A 15,988-nucleotide genomic window follows, 5' to 3' on the forward strand; every position below is an offset into this window, starting at 1 on the left:
GTATATCACCGGGGCCAAACTTCCTGCCATCCAGGACCTCTATAACAGGTGGTGTCAGAGGAAGGCCCTAAACATTGTCAAAGACTCCAGCCACCCTAGTCATAGAATGTTCTCTCTGCTACCGCATGGCAAGCGGTACCGGAGGACCAAGTCTAGGGCCAAGAGGCTTCTAAACAGCTTCTACCCCCAAGGCATGACATCTAATCAAATGGCTACACAGACTACTTGCATTGCCCCCCCCCACCTATTCTATGCTGCTGCAACTCTGTTATTATCAATACACAGTCACTTTAATAACTCTACCTCCATGTACATATTACCTCAAATTACGTCGACACCGGTGCCCCCGCACGTTGTCTCTGTACCTGTACCCCTTGTATATACAGTGGCTTGCTGCCACCACCATGCTTCACTATGGGGATGGTGTTCTCAGGGTGATGAGAGGTGTTGGGTTTGCGCCAGACGTAACGATTTCCTTGATGGACATTTTTTTTTATTTTAGTCTCATCTGACCAGAGTACCTTCTTCCATATGTTTGGTGAGTCTCCTCATGCCTGTTGGCGAACACCAAACGTGTTTGCTTATTCTTTTCTTTAAGTAAGGGAATACCCCCCTGAAACGGACAAAAATGAATGGGAAAACATTGGCATAGTACAAACCATGTACACGATGGACAATACCACCCAAATCGGCGTTGATTCATGCAAAATGTTTTGCAAATGCCATATGGCAATTGCCAGTTGTAACACTTCAAAAATCCAACAGGTGGCGTGTGCGCTCCACCTTGGTTTTTCATATAGGAAATGGACCCCAAGTCAACATCCAAAAGCCAAATTTTGAAAAAATGAATTTTTTGTCAAAAACTTATCACCCCTTAAAAAAGTGCTTTCTGGACCGTTTTTCGAAATTCTTTCGAATTTTGTGTCAATTACACACGTATAAGAACTGTATCAACATACTTTAGTCATATTTTATTATCATAATTTTTTTTTAACTTGTGCATTAGGCATATGTTTTCTCCATTTGGAATATGATTTCATAGGAAGTCAAAAGTCAAAAATAGATAAATTTTATAAAAAACTTAAAACACCCTTAAAAAGTGGCATATGTTTTGTGGGGGCCAAATGTCATAAGAAATTTGACATGCTCAAAAATCCTGCAGAAATGCAAAATTGACTGGCCTGATGAACTCGGGATGGCCAGGCAGTGATTGTTGTTCCTTTCTATCACTCGTGGTGTTGATTCATCATGTCCATTTGTTTATGTTTTCTCACTTTTGCAAAGTCACTGTGCATTTGCAATATGGTTCAATGGGCATTCACCATCACGAATTTGTCATGCTATATAAATCGTGCAGGAATGCGAAATTGACTGGCCCGATGAACTCGGGATGGCTGGGCAGTGATTCTGGTACCTCTTCATCGCTCGTTAGGGTTGATTTCAGAATTTCCATTTGTTTATGTTTTCTCACTCTTGCAAAGTCACTGTGCATTTGCAATATGGTTAACTGGGCATTCACCATCACGAATTTGTCATGCTATAAAAATCGTGCAGGAATGCCAAATTGACTGGCCCGATGAACTCGGGATGGCTGGGCAGTGATTCTGGTACCTCTCCATCGCTCGTTAGGGTTGATTTCAGAATGTCACTTTTGGTGATAGTACCTCACTGTTAAAACATATTGCAAATGTTTTCTCACTTTTGCAAAGTCACTGAAAATCGTGCAGGAATGCAAAATTGACTGGCCCGATGAACTTGGGATGGCTGGGCAGTGATTCTGGTACCTCTCCATCACTCGTTAGGGTTGATTTCAGAATGTCACTTTTGGTGATGGTACCTCACTGTTTAAACATATTGCAAATGGACAAGAGTCACCAGCAAGTCACCGTCCATCAGTCAATTTGATATCATTCTGACACCAAACTGATACAAACTGACACCAAACCCACTTTTCCCAACTCGTTTAGTAGCTAACTATCACATACTTCAGAGCTGGCCCAAAATTCACAACGCCTTCGGTTCAAACCATAAAAAAACATAAAACACGTAGTTACGTTCTAGCTGCGGGTCCATTTCTTGTGTTATGTGTAGTCCTATGTGAGGCGACCCCGAATCCCGAGTTTTGGCTCGATAGGTCATTTGGTGTCCGAGTAAAACACTAATTGGTGCTGAAAACTCACTTTTTTCCATGACTTGCTACGGGGTCCTTGAATGAGCTATCTGACAGAAACGTTGGGGTCCGTCTCTATGGGCCGAGCCGGTTTCAATGCACCTAGTCTTGTGTCTCTGAGACTTTTCTAAATGTTGACATTTTTGTAATGGTCAAAATGAATTGAAGTCATTGCAAATGTACGAGGCTGTTTCTCGGTCCGAGAACCTTCTAGAGCCACCTAACTCACCACGCACTATCAACCTGAGGTCTAGAACAAGTTTCTAAAGTTTTGGAACTCTAGGTCTGACGGTTCTTTTTTAACTCGAACAAAGCTAACTATTGGAGGCAGTGTCAGTCTCTACGCACCCCAATACGTCCCTCCTTCCAAGTTGTGTATCTGTGTGATTTATTTTTCCTTTGAATTTTTATGGGAAAAATGACTGATTTACAGTACATGGGGGTTGTCTCATCACACATATGAAGTTTTGGACAGATGTGATTTTTGTAACCCTTCCAAACAGCCCCTGAGACACCAATTGTGGCACTTCCGGTTGGCACAGGAAGCTATAAGTCAACACATATCCTCATTGGGGTATTATTTTACAGAATCCTGAGTTTTAAGTCTTTACGTTAAGAATTGACTGATTTACACAGGGTTCAATGCACTATGTCTATCAAATTGCAGGCAGGGTATGGATGTACACTTTTAGGGTGATTTTAAGCACTTCCGGTTGGTCCAGGAAGCTTAGAATCGACACAGGTAGACCTCATACTGTCCTGATGGACTGTCATAAAAGACAGTTTCATAAGGCATTCATAACCCACATAGGCCTCAGGTTGAATTTAGAGGAGCATGCAATGTATTCCTATGGGGAGAGAAGTCAATGCAAACTGTTTGATGTAAACACCTTATTTTAACTGTGAAGGGTTAATGCCACACGGTCAAGGTTAGGCTTGCACGGATCGGGGGACCTTAGGAACGTACCTGAGGTCGATTTGTGTTTCTCACCCTAACGGTTCTCTCACTGTCACCCAAAAGCAAATGACATTGTGGTGCAGGCTTCATTTTGGGCCTAATTTTCTAATGGTCGCTGCGCTTAGACCGAGCGAGCTACGGTCAAGCGGGATATCTCGTTGAACTCGGCATGGCCTTGGGATTATGTTTATGCCAATGCCTGCTCTCTGTGTCTTTAAGCACCGCGCTTTGTCACTCCATCCTTGCTGTGTGTGTGTGTGAGAGAGCTTTTCTTTGACATCTGTTGGGAGAAATGACTGATTTTACAGTACAGGAGGGTTGCCTAATCACACATATGAAGTTTTGAAAAGATCTGACCTTTTTAACCCTTGGAAACAGCCACTATGACACCATTTAACCTCTTGAAACTCCCCATCCCGGATCCGGGATCGTGACTAAAGCCTCAGGCTCATTAGCATAACGCAACGTTAACGATTTCTGAAAATCGCAAATAAAATGAAAATAATGCGTCTGCTCTCAAGCTTAGCCTTTTCTTAACAACACTGTCATCTCAGATTTTCAAAATATGCTTTTGAACCATAGAAATTGACTAATTTGTGTAAGAGTATGCAAAGCTAGCTTAGCATTTTGAGTAGCATTTAGCACACAACATTTTCACAAAAACCAGATAACCAAATAAATAAAATCATTTACCTTTGAAGAGCTTCGGATGTTTTCAATGAGGAGACTCTCAGTTACATACCAAATGCGCAGTTTTTCCTGAAAGCGTCTGTGTGTAGGAGAAATCGTTCCGTTTTGTACATCGCATCTGGCTACCGAAACAAACCGAAAATTCAGTCACCTACAACGTCAAACTTTTTCCGAATTAACTACATAATATCGACCGAAACATGGCAAACGTTGTTTGGAATCAATCCTCAAGGTGTTTTTTCACATATCTCTTCATTGATATATCGTTCGTGGAAGCTTGCATTCTTCTCTAAATTCCATGGAAAAATACTTGCAGCTGACTTTTGCGCACCAATTTTGCGCAGGACACCGGGCGGACACCTGGTAAATGTGGTCTCTTATGGTCAATCTTCCAATGATCTGCCTACAAATACGTCACAATGCTGCAGACAACTTGGGGAAACGACAGAAAGGGCAGACTTACTCCTCTCGCATTCACAGCCATATAAGGAGACAATGGAAAACAGAGCCTCAAAAATCCTGCTCATTTCCTGGATGCCGTCTCATCTTGGTTTTGCCTGAAGCTCACGTTCTAGGGCACGCACAGAAAATATCTTGGTAGTTCTGGACACGTCAGAGTGTTTTCTTTCGAAAGCTATCAATTATATGCATAGTCGAGCATCTTTTTGTGACAAAATATCTTGTTTAAAACGGGAACGTTTTTCATCCAAAAATGAAATAGCGCCCCCAGAGCATCAAGAGGTTAAGGGACTTCCTGTTGGCACAGGAAGCTATAAATAAACCCATATCCTGATTGGGGTATGCCTTTACAGAATCCTGAGTTTTAAGTCTTTACGTTAAAAACTGAGTTATTTACGGAGGGTTTAGTGAGTGTGTGCTATTTCAGAAAATCATAGAAAATCACAGAAATCTCGCAGAGCTCCGCAGCACACTTTAAAAATATTCGTATGAACACCCTGCAACTGGATCTGTAACTGTTGAAAAAAAACACCTATATTTGAACATCACCAATCTGTCATTGTGCGATTTCTGTTAATTGACGATAGATAAATGGTTGATTTTTTTTTTATTGACACCGGAGGCTCCTTGACTTTGACGTGAAGTGAAAAAATAATTTCTCTATTTTCATTTTGGACCTTTAATCCCAGAAAAATGGCCATAACTCAAAAACCGTTGAGGCCTAGACGCCATCTTGTTCGGGGCCACCTGCCCATTATGCCAAGCCTATGCTCACCAAGTTTCGGCTTCAAAATATTTTCAGTTTTCGAGATAAGGCCCGTTGAGATATGGCACGTCGTGATTCGTGATGTTTTGTCAAATTGCAATTTGATTGCTTATGCCCTCTTGTGGGATTTTCCGGGATAGCGGAAAAATGACCAAAATTTGATTATTTTATAAAACGAAAACCGAATGTCCGACAAAGTTCATTTGATGACTTCCCGGTAGGTCTGGCCCTGCCGCTCGGCCCGACGCCTTCCCCGAGTTTTACAAATGTTTTCGGCCGTCTAGTAAGGGACGGTACATTTGCAATATGGACTTTCTCACTAACCATACAGAAAATGTTGAAATGTTCCCTTATGTATGTAATGTCTTTATTCTGACCACTCTTCTGTAAAGCACAGCTCTGTGGAGTGTACGGCTTAAAGTGGTCCTACAGACAGATTCTCAAATCTCCTCTGTGGAGCTTTGCAGGTCCTTCAGGGTTATCTTTGGTCTCTTTGTTGCCTCTCTGATTAATTCCCTCCTTGTCTGGTCTGTGGGTATTGGTGGGTGGCCCTCTCTTGACAGGTTTGTTGTGGTGCCATATTCTTTACATTTTTTAATCATGTACTTAATGGTGCTCCGTCTGATGTTCAAAGTTTCTGATATTTTTAATAACCCAATCCCGATCCGTACTTTGTCCCTGTTCTGTTTTGAGAGCTCCTTGGTCTTCATGGAGCCCCTTGCTTGGTGATGCCCCTTGCTTGGTGATGCCCCTTGTTTGGTGGAGCCCCTTGCTTGGTGGTGCCCCTTGCTTGGTGGTGCCCCTTGCTTAGTGGTGCCCCTTGATTGGTGGTGCCCCTTGCTTGGTGGTGCCCCTTGCTTGGTGGTGTTGCAGACTCTGGGCCCTTTCAGAACAGGTGTATACTGTTGCTTCAGATCTTATTTAGGTGCTTCATAGCAAATGAAATACATATGCACACAACAATTTTCAATTTTTTATTTTATTTTTTACATTTTTTGAAACAAGTATTTTTTTTCCACCAATTTGGATTATTTTGTCCGTTCCTTAAAATCAATTTTAAGGGGGCCTCCCGGGTGGCGCAGTGGTTAAGGGACACCAGAGACCCTGGGTTCGCGCCCAGGCTCCGTCGTAACCGGCCGCGCCCGGGAGGTCCGTGGGGCGATGCACAATTGGCCTAGCATCGTTTGGGTTAGGGAGGGTTTGGCCGGTAGGGTCATCCTTGTCTCATCGCGCACCAGTGACTCCTGTAGCGGCCCGGGCGCACCAACCAAGGTTGCCAGGTGCACAGTGTTTCCTCCGACACATTGGTACGGCTGGCTTCCATGTGGATGCTCGCTGTGTTAAGAAGCCGTGCGGTTTGGTTGGGTTGTGTATCGGAGGACACATGACCTTCATCTCTCCCGAACCCGTACGGGAGTTCTAGCAATGAGACAAGATAGTAGCTACTAAACAATTGGATACCACGAAAAAGGGGTAAAAAATAAATAAATTACAGGTTGTAATGCAACAAAATGGTAAAATCAGGAATTAATAATTTTGCAAAGCACGGTAGTCCCGCTATTGTTATTTTACTGCTGCTCTTTAATTATTTGTTATTCTTATCTCCTACTTTTATTTGGTGGCATTTTCTTAAGTAAGCATTTCCCAAGCATTGAGTGATGACATGAGTAAAGGACGGCATGAGCACAGAGTAGATTCGCTACAGAATCGAGCACAGAGTAGATTCTCTACAGTATTGAGCACAGAGTAGATTCTCTACAGAAATGAGCACAGAGTAGATTCTCTACAGAATTGATCACAGAGTAGATTCTCTACAGAATTGAGCACAGAGTAGATTCTCTTCATAATTGTAAACCATTTTCACTGCATTTCAAGCGTATTTGATACCAGAGGACAGAAAATTAATGAAAACATGAAGACACTTATTTCCATCATTTTTGTTTTTTTATAGTTTTATTTATGATTGTTTTTTACATGAACAACAACTGCTCAGACCCGCTCACATCTATAGTGGTTTACTGCTTGCCACATGGACTTAAATTAAATGCATTAAATTAAATTAGTTTTTCTCAGTTGCCATTTCAATATTTCAATAATAAATAATTTGATTATTCCATTCTGTTAATGATGGTGGAATGATTGATTTCCACGTTTTTAGAGTTCGTTTTTTCCAAGACGACTGATGAATTGTCCAGCCCATTTTACTACAGCCCCATATGTCTGGAAATATGCAGACAGACGATTAAAAGTATATTTACATTGTAATACTTTTGACAGCCAACTTTCTAGCTCCACCCATGAACTTTATGGACATTATAGAAAGTTATTGTTATTATTAGTTTTACACAGAAGACATGACCCTGCTGTTGTGCTGTTAGATTTGTGAATTTTGTCTCTTATATTATACATTATCTACACTGTCTTGAAAACTTGAGTGTGCATAACTATTCATCCCCCCCAAAGTCAATACTTTGTAGACCCACCTTTTGGAGCAATTACAGCTGCAAGTCTCTTGGGGTATGTCTCTATAAGCTTGGCACATCTAGCCACTGGGATTTTTGCCCATTCTTCAAGGCAAAACTACTCCAGCTCCTTCAAGTTGGATGGGTTAAAATGGTGTATAGCAATCTGTAAGTTATACCACAGATTCGGAATTTGATTGAGATCTGGGCTTTGACTAGGCCATTCCAAGACATTTAAATGTTTCCCCTTAAACCAATCGTGTGTTGCTTTAGCAGTATGCTTAAGGTCATTGTCTTGCTGGAAGGTGAACCTCCGTCCCAGTCTCAAAATCTCTGGATGACTGAAACAGGTTTCCCCTCAAGAATTTCCCTGTATTTAGTGCCATCCATCATTCCTTAAATTTTGACCAGTTTCCCAGTCCCTGCCGATGAAAAACCTCCTACAGCATTATGCTTCCACCACCATGCTTCACTGTAGGGGTGGCATTCTCGGGGTGATGAGAGGTGCTGGGTAGGCGTCAGACATAGCGTTTTACTTGATGGTCAATAATATCAATTTTAGTCTTTATCCCATTCCTGAACTGTACTTCTCCACAACTTTGACCTGTTTGAAAAGCTCCTTGGTCATCATGGTGCCGCTTGCTTTCAGAACAGGTATATATATATATATATATTGAGATCATATGACAGAGCATATGATACTTAGATTGCTCACAGGTGGACTTTATTCAACTAATTATGCGACTTGTGAAGGTAATTGGTTGCACTGTAAATTAATTTATACTAGATTAAGCATACATTTATGTTAACTGTAATTTCGATAGTTATGCTCCATTTTACCTTCATCTCGTGCCATTTTTAAGTCTCGATTCCAATAGTTTATACTTTTTTCTAAGAGATTGTCAGTTGGATAGGCTCTCTGCAACATTTTGTATATCCTGTAAGTCGCTTCAAGGCACTTAACCCTAATTGAATATAGCTAGTTAAGAATGTTAGGCCAGTAACCGAAAGGTTGCTGGTTTGAATCCCTGAGCTGACTAGATGAAAAGGTGCCTTTGAGCAAGGCACTTAACCCTAATTGATCCTGTAAGTTGCTCTGGATAAGAGCATCTGCTAAAATGTCAAATGAATCACTCTTCACCATCTGGCAGTCCGACAGATGATTCTGGGTTTTGTGGATGATAAGAGAATGTTACCTGCCCCAATGCATAGTGCCAACTGTAAAGTTTGGTGGATGAGGAATAATGGTCTGGGGCTGTTTTCCATGGCTCGGGCCCCTTAGTTCCAGTGAAGGGAAATCTTAATGTTGCATTATACAATGATATTCTAGACAATTCTGTGTATCCAACTTTGTGGCAATAGCTTGATGAATGACAATGCCCCTGTGTACAAAGCAAGGTCAATACAGAAATGGTTTATCTAGATCGGTGAGAAAGAAATTGACTGGCCTGCACAGAGCTCTGACCTGAACACCATTGAACACCTTTGGGACGAATTGGAACACCGACTACGAGCCAGGCCTAATCGCCCAACATCAGTGCCCGACATCACTAATTCTCTAGTATCTGAATAGAGCAAGTCTCTGCACTAATGTTCAATCATCTAGTGAAAAGTCTTCCCGGAAGAGTGGAGGCTGTTATAAGCAGCAAAGGGGGGACCTAGCCTAACGTTAACTTAGTTGGCTAGTTAGCTTGCTAACTTTAGATGGCTCGCTAACGTTAGCTAGGTAGCTAGCTAGCTAGAAACATGAACTTCACCATTGCTAGCTAGTTAAATTGTGTTAAGTTAAATTGTGCTATCTGATTTGCTAACGTTAGATGGTTTGCGAGGTTGCCTAACATTAACGTTATACCCTTTATTCTTGTAGCTACCTAATATCTGGTGTGTCTTTCAATTAGGGCAATGGCCAGCCCCAGCATCGTATTCACTCCAGCACCATGGATGTGACAGGGCAGGGCTCTACAGTGCGACCATTTTACTCACACATGTGGCTAAATATGTTTCCTGGATAACCTGGAATTGTATTTCATATCAACATCATTTTCTAACTCAAATAAGATTCCCTAGGATTGCTCTGATGTTCAAAATATTTCACATCTCATTTTTTGTCATATGTAGAATAGAATGCCCACTCAGATCACACCCTGACCAATCAAAACATAAAAACATACAAAGTAAACTATGGCCAGGGCGTGACATCATATGTAACTTTTACGTTGCAACGATCTACACAGGCAGTCCAACATGTACATTTAAATTATTTTATGGATAAACATTTATTTTTCTGTTACCAGATCATTTACGGTTTCTATTCCTTTAGTTTGGACCAATTTATCGGTGATTTCTGAAACGCTATTGAAGGATTATTACATAAGGTTTGGGGTGATTGCTTCTTGTAGAATCTGTTTAATTTTATTCCATGTTGTAGTGTTGTATTTAAGTTGTTACTGTTCTTAAATTTTGAAAATAGACATGTAAAAAAACAAAAACACGTATTCACAAGTGGTACAATAAACCATCCACATTCTCCTTGTTTCTAGGTAATATATTCCAGATAATGGCATATATACAACATAGATAATGGGCTTTGCTTTCAAATATAGCACAAGCATTTTTTAGAATCTACTGTCTAGTTTTGACATATCTGAGAAAGGAGGGCAGATTAGCCTCGATCGATGATAACAAACTACTTACATCGCATTACTGGGGTCTCAGTTCGTTGGTCAGGTTGCATGTTTAAATCTGCAGTACAAACAAAGGCAGTGAAGTCCTGCAGAACACATATAAACACCATTATTACAGTCAAATCATTTAAAACTGTTTGGCCTAATTAGATATCTTTCTCTCTCTGTTTCTCTGTCTCTGTTTCTCTCTGTCTCTGTCTCTCTCTGTCTCTCTGTCTCTCTGTCTCTCTCTCTCTCTCTCTCTCTCTCTCTCTCTCTCTCTCTCTCTCTCTCTCTGTCTCTCTGTCTCCCAATTCAATTCAATTCAATTCAAGGGCTTTATTGGCATGGGAAACATGTGTTAACATTGCCAAAGCAAGTAAGGTAGATAATATAAAAAGTGAAATAACAATAAAAATTAACAGTAGACATCACACATACAGAAGTTTCAAAACAATAAAGACATTACAAATGTCATATTATATATATATATATATATATATATATATATATATATATATATATATATATATATATATACACAGTGTTTTTACAATGTACAAATGGTTAAGGACACAAGATAAAATAAATAAGCATAGTTAAGGGTTATATTTACAATGGTGCGTGTTCTTCACTGGTTGCCCTTTTCTCGTGGCAACAGGTCACAAATCTTGCTGCTCTGATGGCACACTGTGGAATTTCACCCAGCAGGAGTTTTTCAAAATTGGATTTGTTTTCGAATTCTTTGTGGATCTGTGTAATCTGAGGGAAATATGTCTCTCTAATATGGTCATACATTGGGCAGGTGTCTCCTGCCTGTATAGAGCAGCCTGAGCTACTAGTCTGCATGGAGCAGCCAGAGCTGCCAGTCTGCAAGGAGTTGCCAGTCTGCATGGAGTTGCCAGTCTGCATAGAGTTGCCAGTCTGCATGGAGCTGCCAGTCTGCAAGGAGCTGCCATTCTGCAAGGAGCTGCCAGTCTGCAAGGAGCCGCCAGAGCTGTCAATCTGCATGGAGCAGCCAGAGCTGCCAGTCAGCATGGAGCAACCAGAGCCGTCAGTCAGCATGAAGCAGCCAGATCTGCCAGTCAGCCAGACTCTTCCAGATCTGCCAGTCAGCCAGACTCTTCCAGATCTGCCAGTCAGCCAGACTCTTCCAGATCTGCCAGTCAGCCAGACTCTTCCAGATCTGCCAGTCAGCCAGACTCTTCCAGATCTGCCAGTCAGCCAGACTCTTCCAGATCTGCCAGTCAACCAGACTCTTCCAGATCTGCCAGTCAACCAGACTCTTCCAGATCTGCCAGTCAACCAGACTCTTCCAGATCTGCCAGTCAACCAGACTCTTCCAGATCTGCCAGTCAACCAGGATCTGCCAGTCAGCCAAGATCCGCCAGTCAGCCAGGATTTGCCAGATCTGCTAGTCAGCCAGGATCCGCCAGTCGGCCAGGATCTGCCAGTCAGCCAGGATCCGCCTGTCAGCCAGGATCTGCCAGATCTGCTAGTCAGCCAGGATCCGCCAGTCGGCCAGGATCCGCCAGTCAGCCAGGATCCGCCAGTCAGCCAGGATCTGCCGGATTCAACTGCCTGGCTGGGCTTCATCTTAGTACTGGGCTTCTTCTCAGTACTGGGCTGCCTCTCAGTGCTGGGCTGCCTCTCAGTGCTGAGCTGCCCCTCAGTCCCGAGCTGCCCCTCAGTCCCGAGCTGCCTCAGTCCCGAGCTGCCCCTCAGTCATGAGCTGCTCCTCTGTTATGTAGGGTTCTGGGTGAGGACTATTCGGCCATGGTCGGCGGTGAGGGTGGATTATCCCAGGACGCGAAGGAGAGGAACAATGACATTTATGAAGTGGGGTCCACGTCCGGAGCCGGAACCGCCACCATGGACAGACGCCCACCCGGACCCTCCCTATGGTTTTTGAGGTGCGTTCGGGAGTCCGCACCTTAGGGGGGGGTTCTGTCACGCCTTGGTCTTAGTATTTTGTGTTTTAGTTTATTAGTTAGTCAGACCAGGGTGTGACATGGGTTTATTATGTATTGTAGTTTTCGTATTGGGGTTTGTAGTATTTGGGATTGTAGCTGATTAGGGGTGTGTGTGTTTAATAGGTTTGGCTGCCTGAGGCGGTTCTCAATCAGTCAGGTGATTCTCGTTGTCTCTGATTGGGAACCGTATTTAGGTAGCCTGGTTTTCGCTTTGCATTTCGTGGGTGATTGTTCCTGTCTCTGTGTTAGTTTCATCAGTCAGGCTGTAATAGGTTTCACGTTCCGTTTGTTGTTTTGTATTTATTTGTTATTCATGTATAGTTCGTTTTGTTTGTTTCACTATTAAACATGAGTAACTTACACGCTGCATTTCGGTCCGACTCTCTTTCGACAAAAGAAGAACGCCGTTACAGCAGGAGGTTAGGAAGTGCAGCTCAGTTTCCACCTCATTTTGTGGGCAGTGAGCACATAGCCTGTCTTCTCTTGAGAGCCATGTCTGCCTACGGTGGCCTTTCTCAATAGCAAGGCTATGCTCGCTGAGTCTGTACATAGTCAAAGCTTTCCTTAATTTTGGGTCAGTCAGTGGTCAGGTATTCTGCCGCTGTGTACTCTCTGTGTAGGGCCAAATAGCATTCTAGTTTGCTCAGTTGTTTTGTTAATTCTTTCCAATGTGTCAAGTAATTATCTTTTTGTTTTCTCATGATTTGGTTGGGTCTAATTGTGCTGCTGTCATGGGGCCCTGTAGGGTGTGTTTGTGAACAGAGCCCCAGGACCAGCTTGCTTAGGGGACTCTTCTCCAGGTTCATCTCTCTGTAGGTGATGGCTTTGTTGTGGCAGGTTTGGGAATCGCTTCCTTTTAGGTGGTTATAGAATTTAACAGCTCTTTTCTGGATTTTGATAATTAGTGGGTATCGGCCTAATTCTGCTCTGCATGCATTATTTGGTGTTCTACATTGTAAACGGAGGATATTTTTGCAGAATTCTGCGTGCAGAGTCTCAATTTGGTGTTTGTCCCATTTTGTGAAGTCTTGGTTGGTGAGCGGACCCCAGACCTCACAACCATAAAGGGCAATGGGCTCTATGACTGATTCAAGTATTTTTAACCAAATCCTAATTGGTATGTTGAAATTTATGTTCCTTTTGATGGCATAGAATGCCCTTATTGCCTTGTCTCTCAGATCATTCACAGCTTTGTGGAAGGTACCTGTGGCGCTGATGTTTAGGCCAAGGTATGTATAGTTTTTTGTGTGCTCTAGGGCAACAGTGTCTAGATGGAATTTGTATTTGTGGTCCTGGTGACTGGACCTTTTTTGGAACACCATTATTTTGGTCTTACTGAGATTTACTGTCAGGGCCCAGGTTTGACAGAATCTGTGCATAAGATCTAGGTGCTGCTGTAGGCCCTCCTTGGTTGGTGACAGAAGCACCAGATCATCAGCAAACAGCAGACATTTGACTTCAGATTCTAGTAGGGTGAGGCCGGGTGCTGCAGACTTTTCTAGTGCCCGCGCCAGTTCGTTGATATATATGTTGAAGAGGGTGGGGCTTAAGCTGCATCCCTGTCTAACCCCACGACCCTGTGTGAAGAAATTTGTGTGTTTTTTGCCAATTTTAACTGCACACTTGTTGTTTGTGTACATGGATTTTATGATGTCGTATGTTTTACCCCCAACACCACTTTCCATCAGTTTGTATAGCAAACCCTCATGCCAAATTGAGTCGAAGGCTTTTTTGAAATCAACAAAGCATGAGAAGACTTTGCCTTTGTTTTGGTTTGTTTGGTTGTCAATTAGGGTGTGCAATCACTCTCTCACTCTCTCTCTCACTCTCTCTTACTCTCTATCTCTGTCTCTCTCTCTCTCACTCTCTTACTCAGTCTCTCTCACTCTCCGTCTCTCTCTCTCTCACTCTCTCTCACTCTCTCTCTTACTCTCTATCTCTGTCTCTCTCACTCTCACTCTCTCTCTCTCTCTCTCTCTCTCTCTCTCTCTCTCTCTCTCTCTCTCTCTCTCTCTCTCTCACTCTCTCTTACTCTCTATCTCTGTCTCTCTCTCTCACTCTCTTACTCACTCTCTCTCACTCTCCGTCTCTCTCTCTCTCACTCTCTCTCACTCTCTATCTCTGTCTCTCTCTCTCTCACTCTCTTACTCTCTCTCTGTCTCTCTCTCTCACTCTCTCTCTCACTCTCTCACTCTCTCTCTCTCAATCTCTGTCTCTCTCACTCTCTCTCTCACTCTCTCTCTCTCTCTCTCTCTCTTACTCACTCTCTCTCACTCTCCGTCTCTTTCTCTCTCACTCTCTCTCACTCTCTCTATCTCTGTCTCTCTCTCTCTCACTCTCTCACTCAATTCAATTCAATTCAATTCAAGGGGCTTTATTGGCATGGGAAACATGTGTTAACATTGCCAAAGCAAGTAAGGTAAACAATAAAAATTAACAGTAGACATCACACATACAGAAGTTTCAAAACAATAAAGATATTGAAAATGTCATATTATATATATATATATACAGTGTTTTTACAAGGTACAAATTTGAAAGGACACAAGATAAAATAAATAAGCATAGATATGGGTTGTATTTACAATGGTGTTTGTTCCTCACTGGTTGCCCTTTTCTCGTGGCAACAGGTCACAAATCTTGCTGCTCTGATGGCACACTGTGGAATTTCACCCAGTAGATATGGGAGTTTTTCAAAATTGGATTTGTTTTCGAATTCTTTGTGGATCTGTGTAATCTGAGGGAAATATGTCTCTCTAATATGGTCATACATTGGGCAGGAGGTTAGGAAGTGCAGCTCAGTTTCCACCTCATTTTGTGGGCAGTGAGCACATAGCCTGTCTTCTCTTGAGAGCCAAGAGAGAGAGAGACAGAGATAGAGAGAGTGAGAGAGAGTGAGAGAGAAAGAGACGGAGAGTGAGAGAGAGTGAGTAAGAGAGAGAGAGAGAGAGTGAGAGAGAGAGTGAGAGAGACAGAGATTGAGAGAGAGCCATCTCTTACTCACTCTCCGTCTCTCTCTCTCACTCTCTCTCTCACTCTCTCTCTCTCACTCTCACTCTCTTACTCACTCTCTCTCTCTCTCTCACTCTCTGTCTCTCTCTCTCTCTCTCTCTCTCACTCTCTTACTTTCTCTCTCTCTCTCAATCTCTCTCAATCTCTCTCTCTCTCTAACTCTCTCACTCTCTTACTCACTCTCTCTCTCTCACTCTCTCTCTCCAGCTCTCTCACTCTCTTACTCTCTCTCTCTTACTCACTCTCTCTCTCTCACTCTCTCTCTCCAGCTCTCTCTCTCTCTTTCAATCTCTCTCACTCTCTCTCACTCTCTTACTCTCTCCGTATATATGTGTTCTGTACGTTCATAGAGACCAGTGGTACGTCATGTCCATAGCTTTGAGGTCCACATCACAATCGCAACATGACTGTCCTGAAGGAGGAATGTGTTATAGCTTCGTCATCACCCTACCCCCTCTGTCTTTTATCTCTCTCCTTTTATCTCTCTCTCTCCTTTTATCTCTCTCTCTTATTTTATCTCTCTCTCTCTCCTTTTCTCTCTCTCTCTCCTTTTCTCTCTCTCTCTTATTTTATCTCTCTCTCCTTTAACCTCTCTCTCTCTTATTTTATCTCTCTCTCTCCTTTTATCTCTCTCTCTCTCTCTCCTTTTCTCTCTTTCCTTCATCCTACATCACCTTTTTTTAAAGGCAGACTCAGTGTCTCAGTGTAATACAATGGCTAGTCATGCTTTATGGGGATTGTCTGGGTGTTTAGCGGTTGTAAATTTGATGCCAGTCAGTCCGGCAGTCGGCCGACGCAGTGGGCCAGCTCCTGCAGCCAATAGCAGGAACCCGGC

The sequence above is a fragment of the Oncorhynchus masou genome, chromosome 5, assembly GCF_036934945.1.
Source record: "Oncorhynchus masou masou isolate Uvic2021 chromosome 5, UVic_Omas_1.1, whole genome shotgun sequence".
Classification (NCBI taxonomy): Eukaryota; Metazoa; Chordata; class Actinopteri; order Salmoniformes; family Salmonidae; genus Oncorhynchus; species Oncorhynchus masou.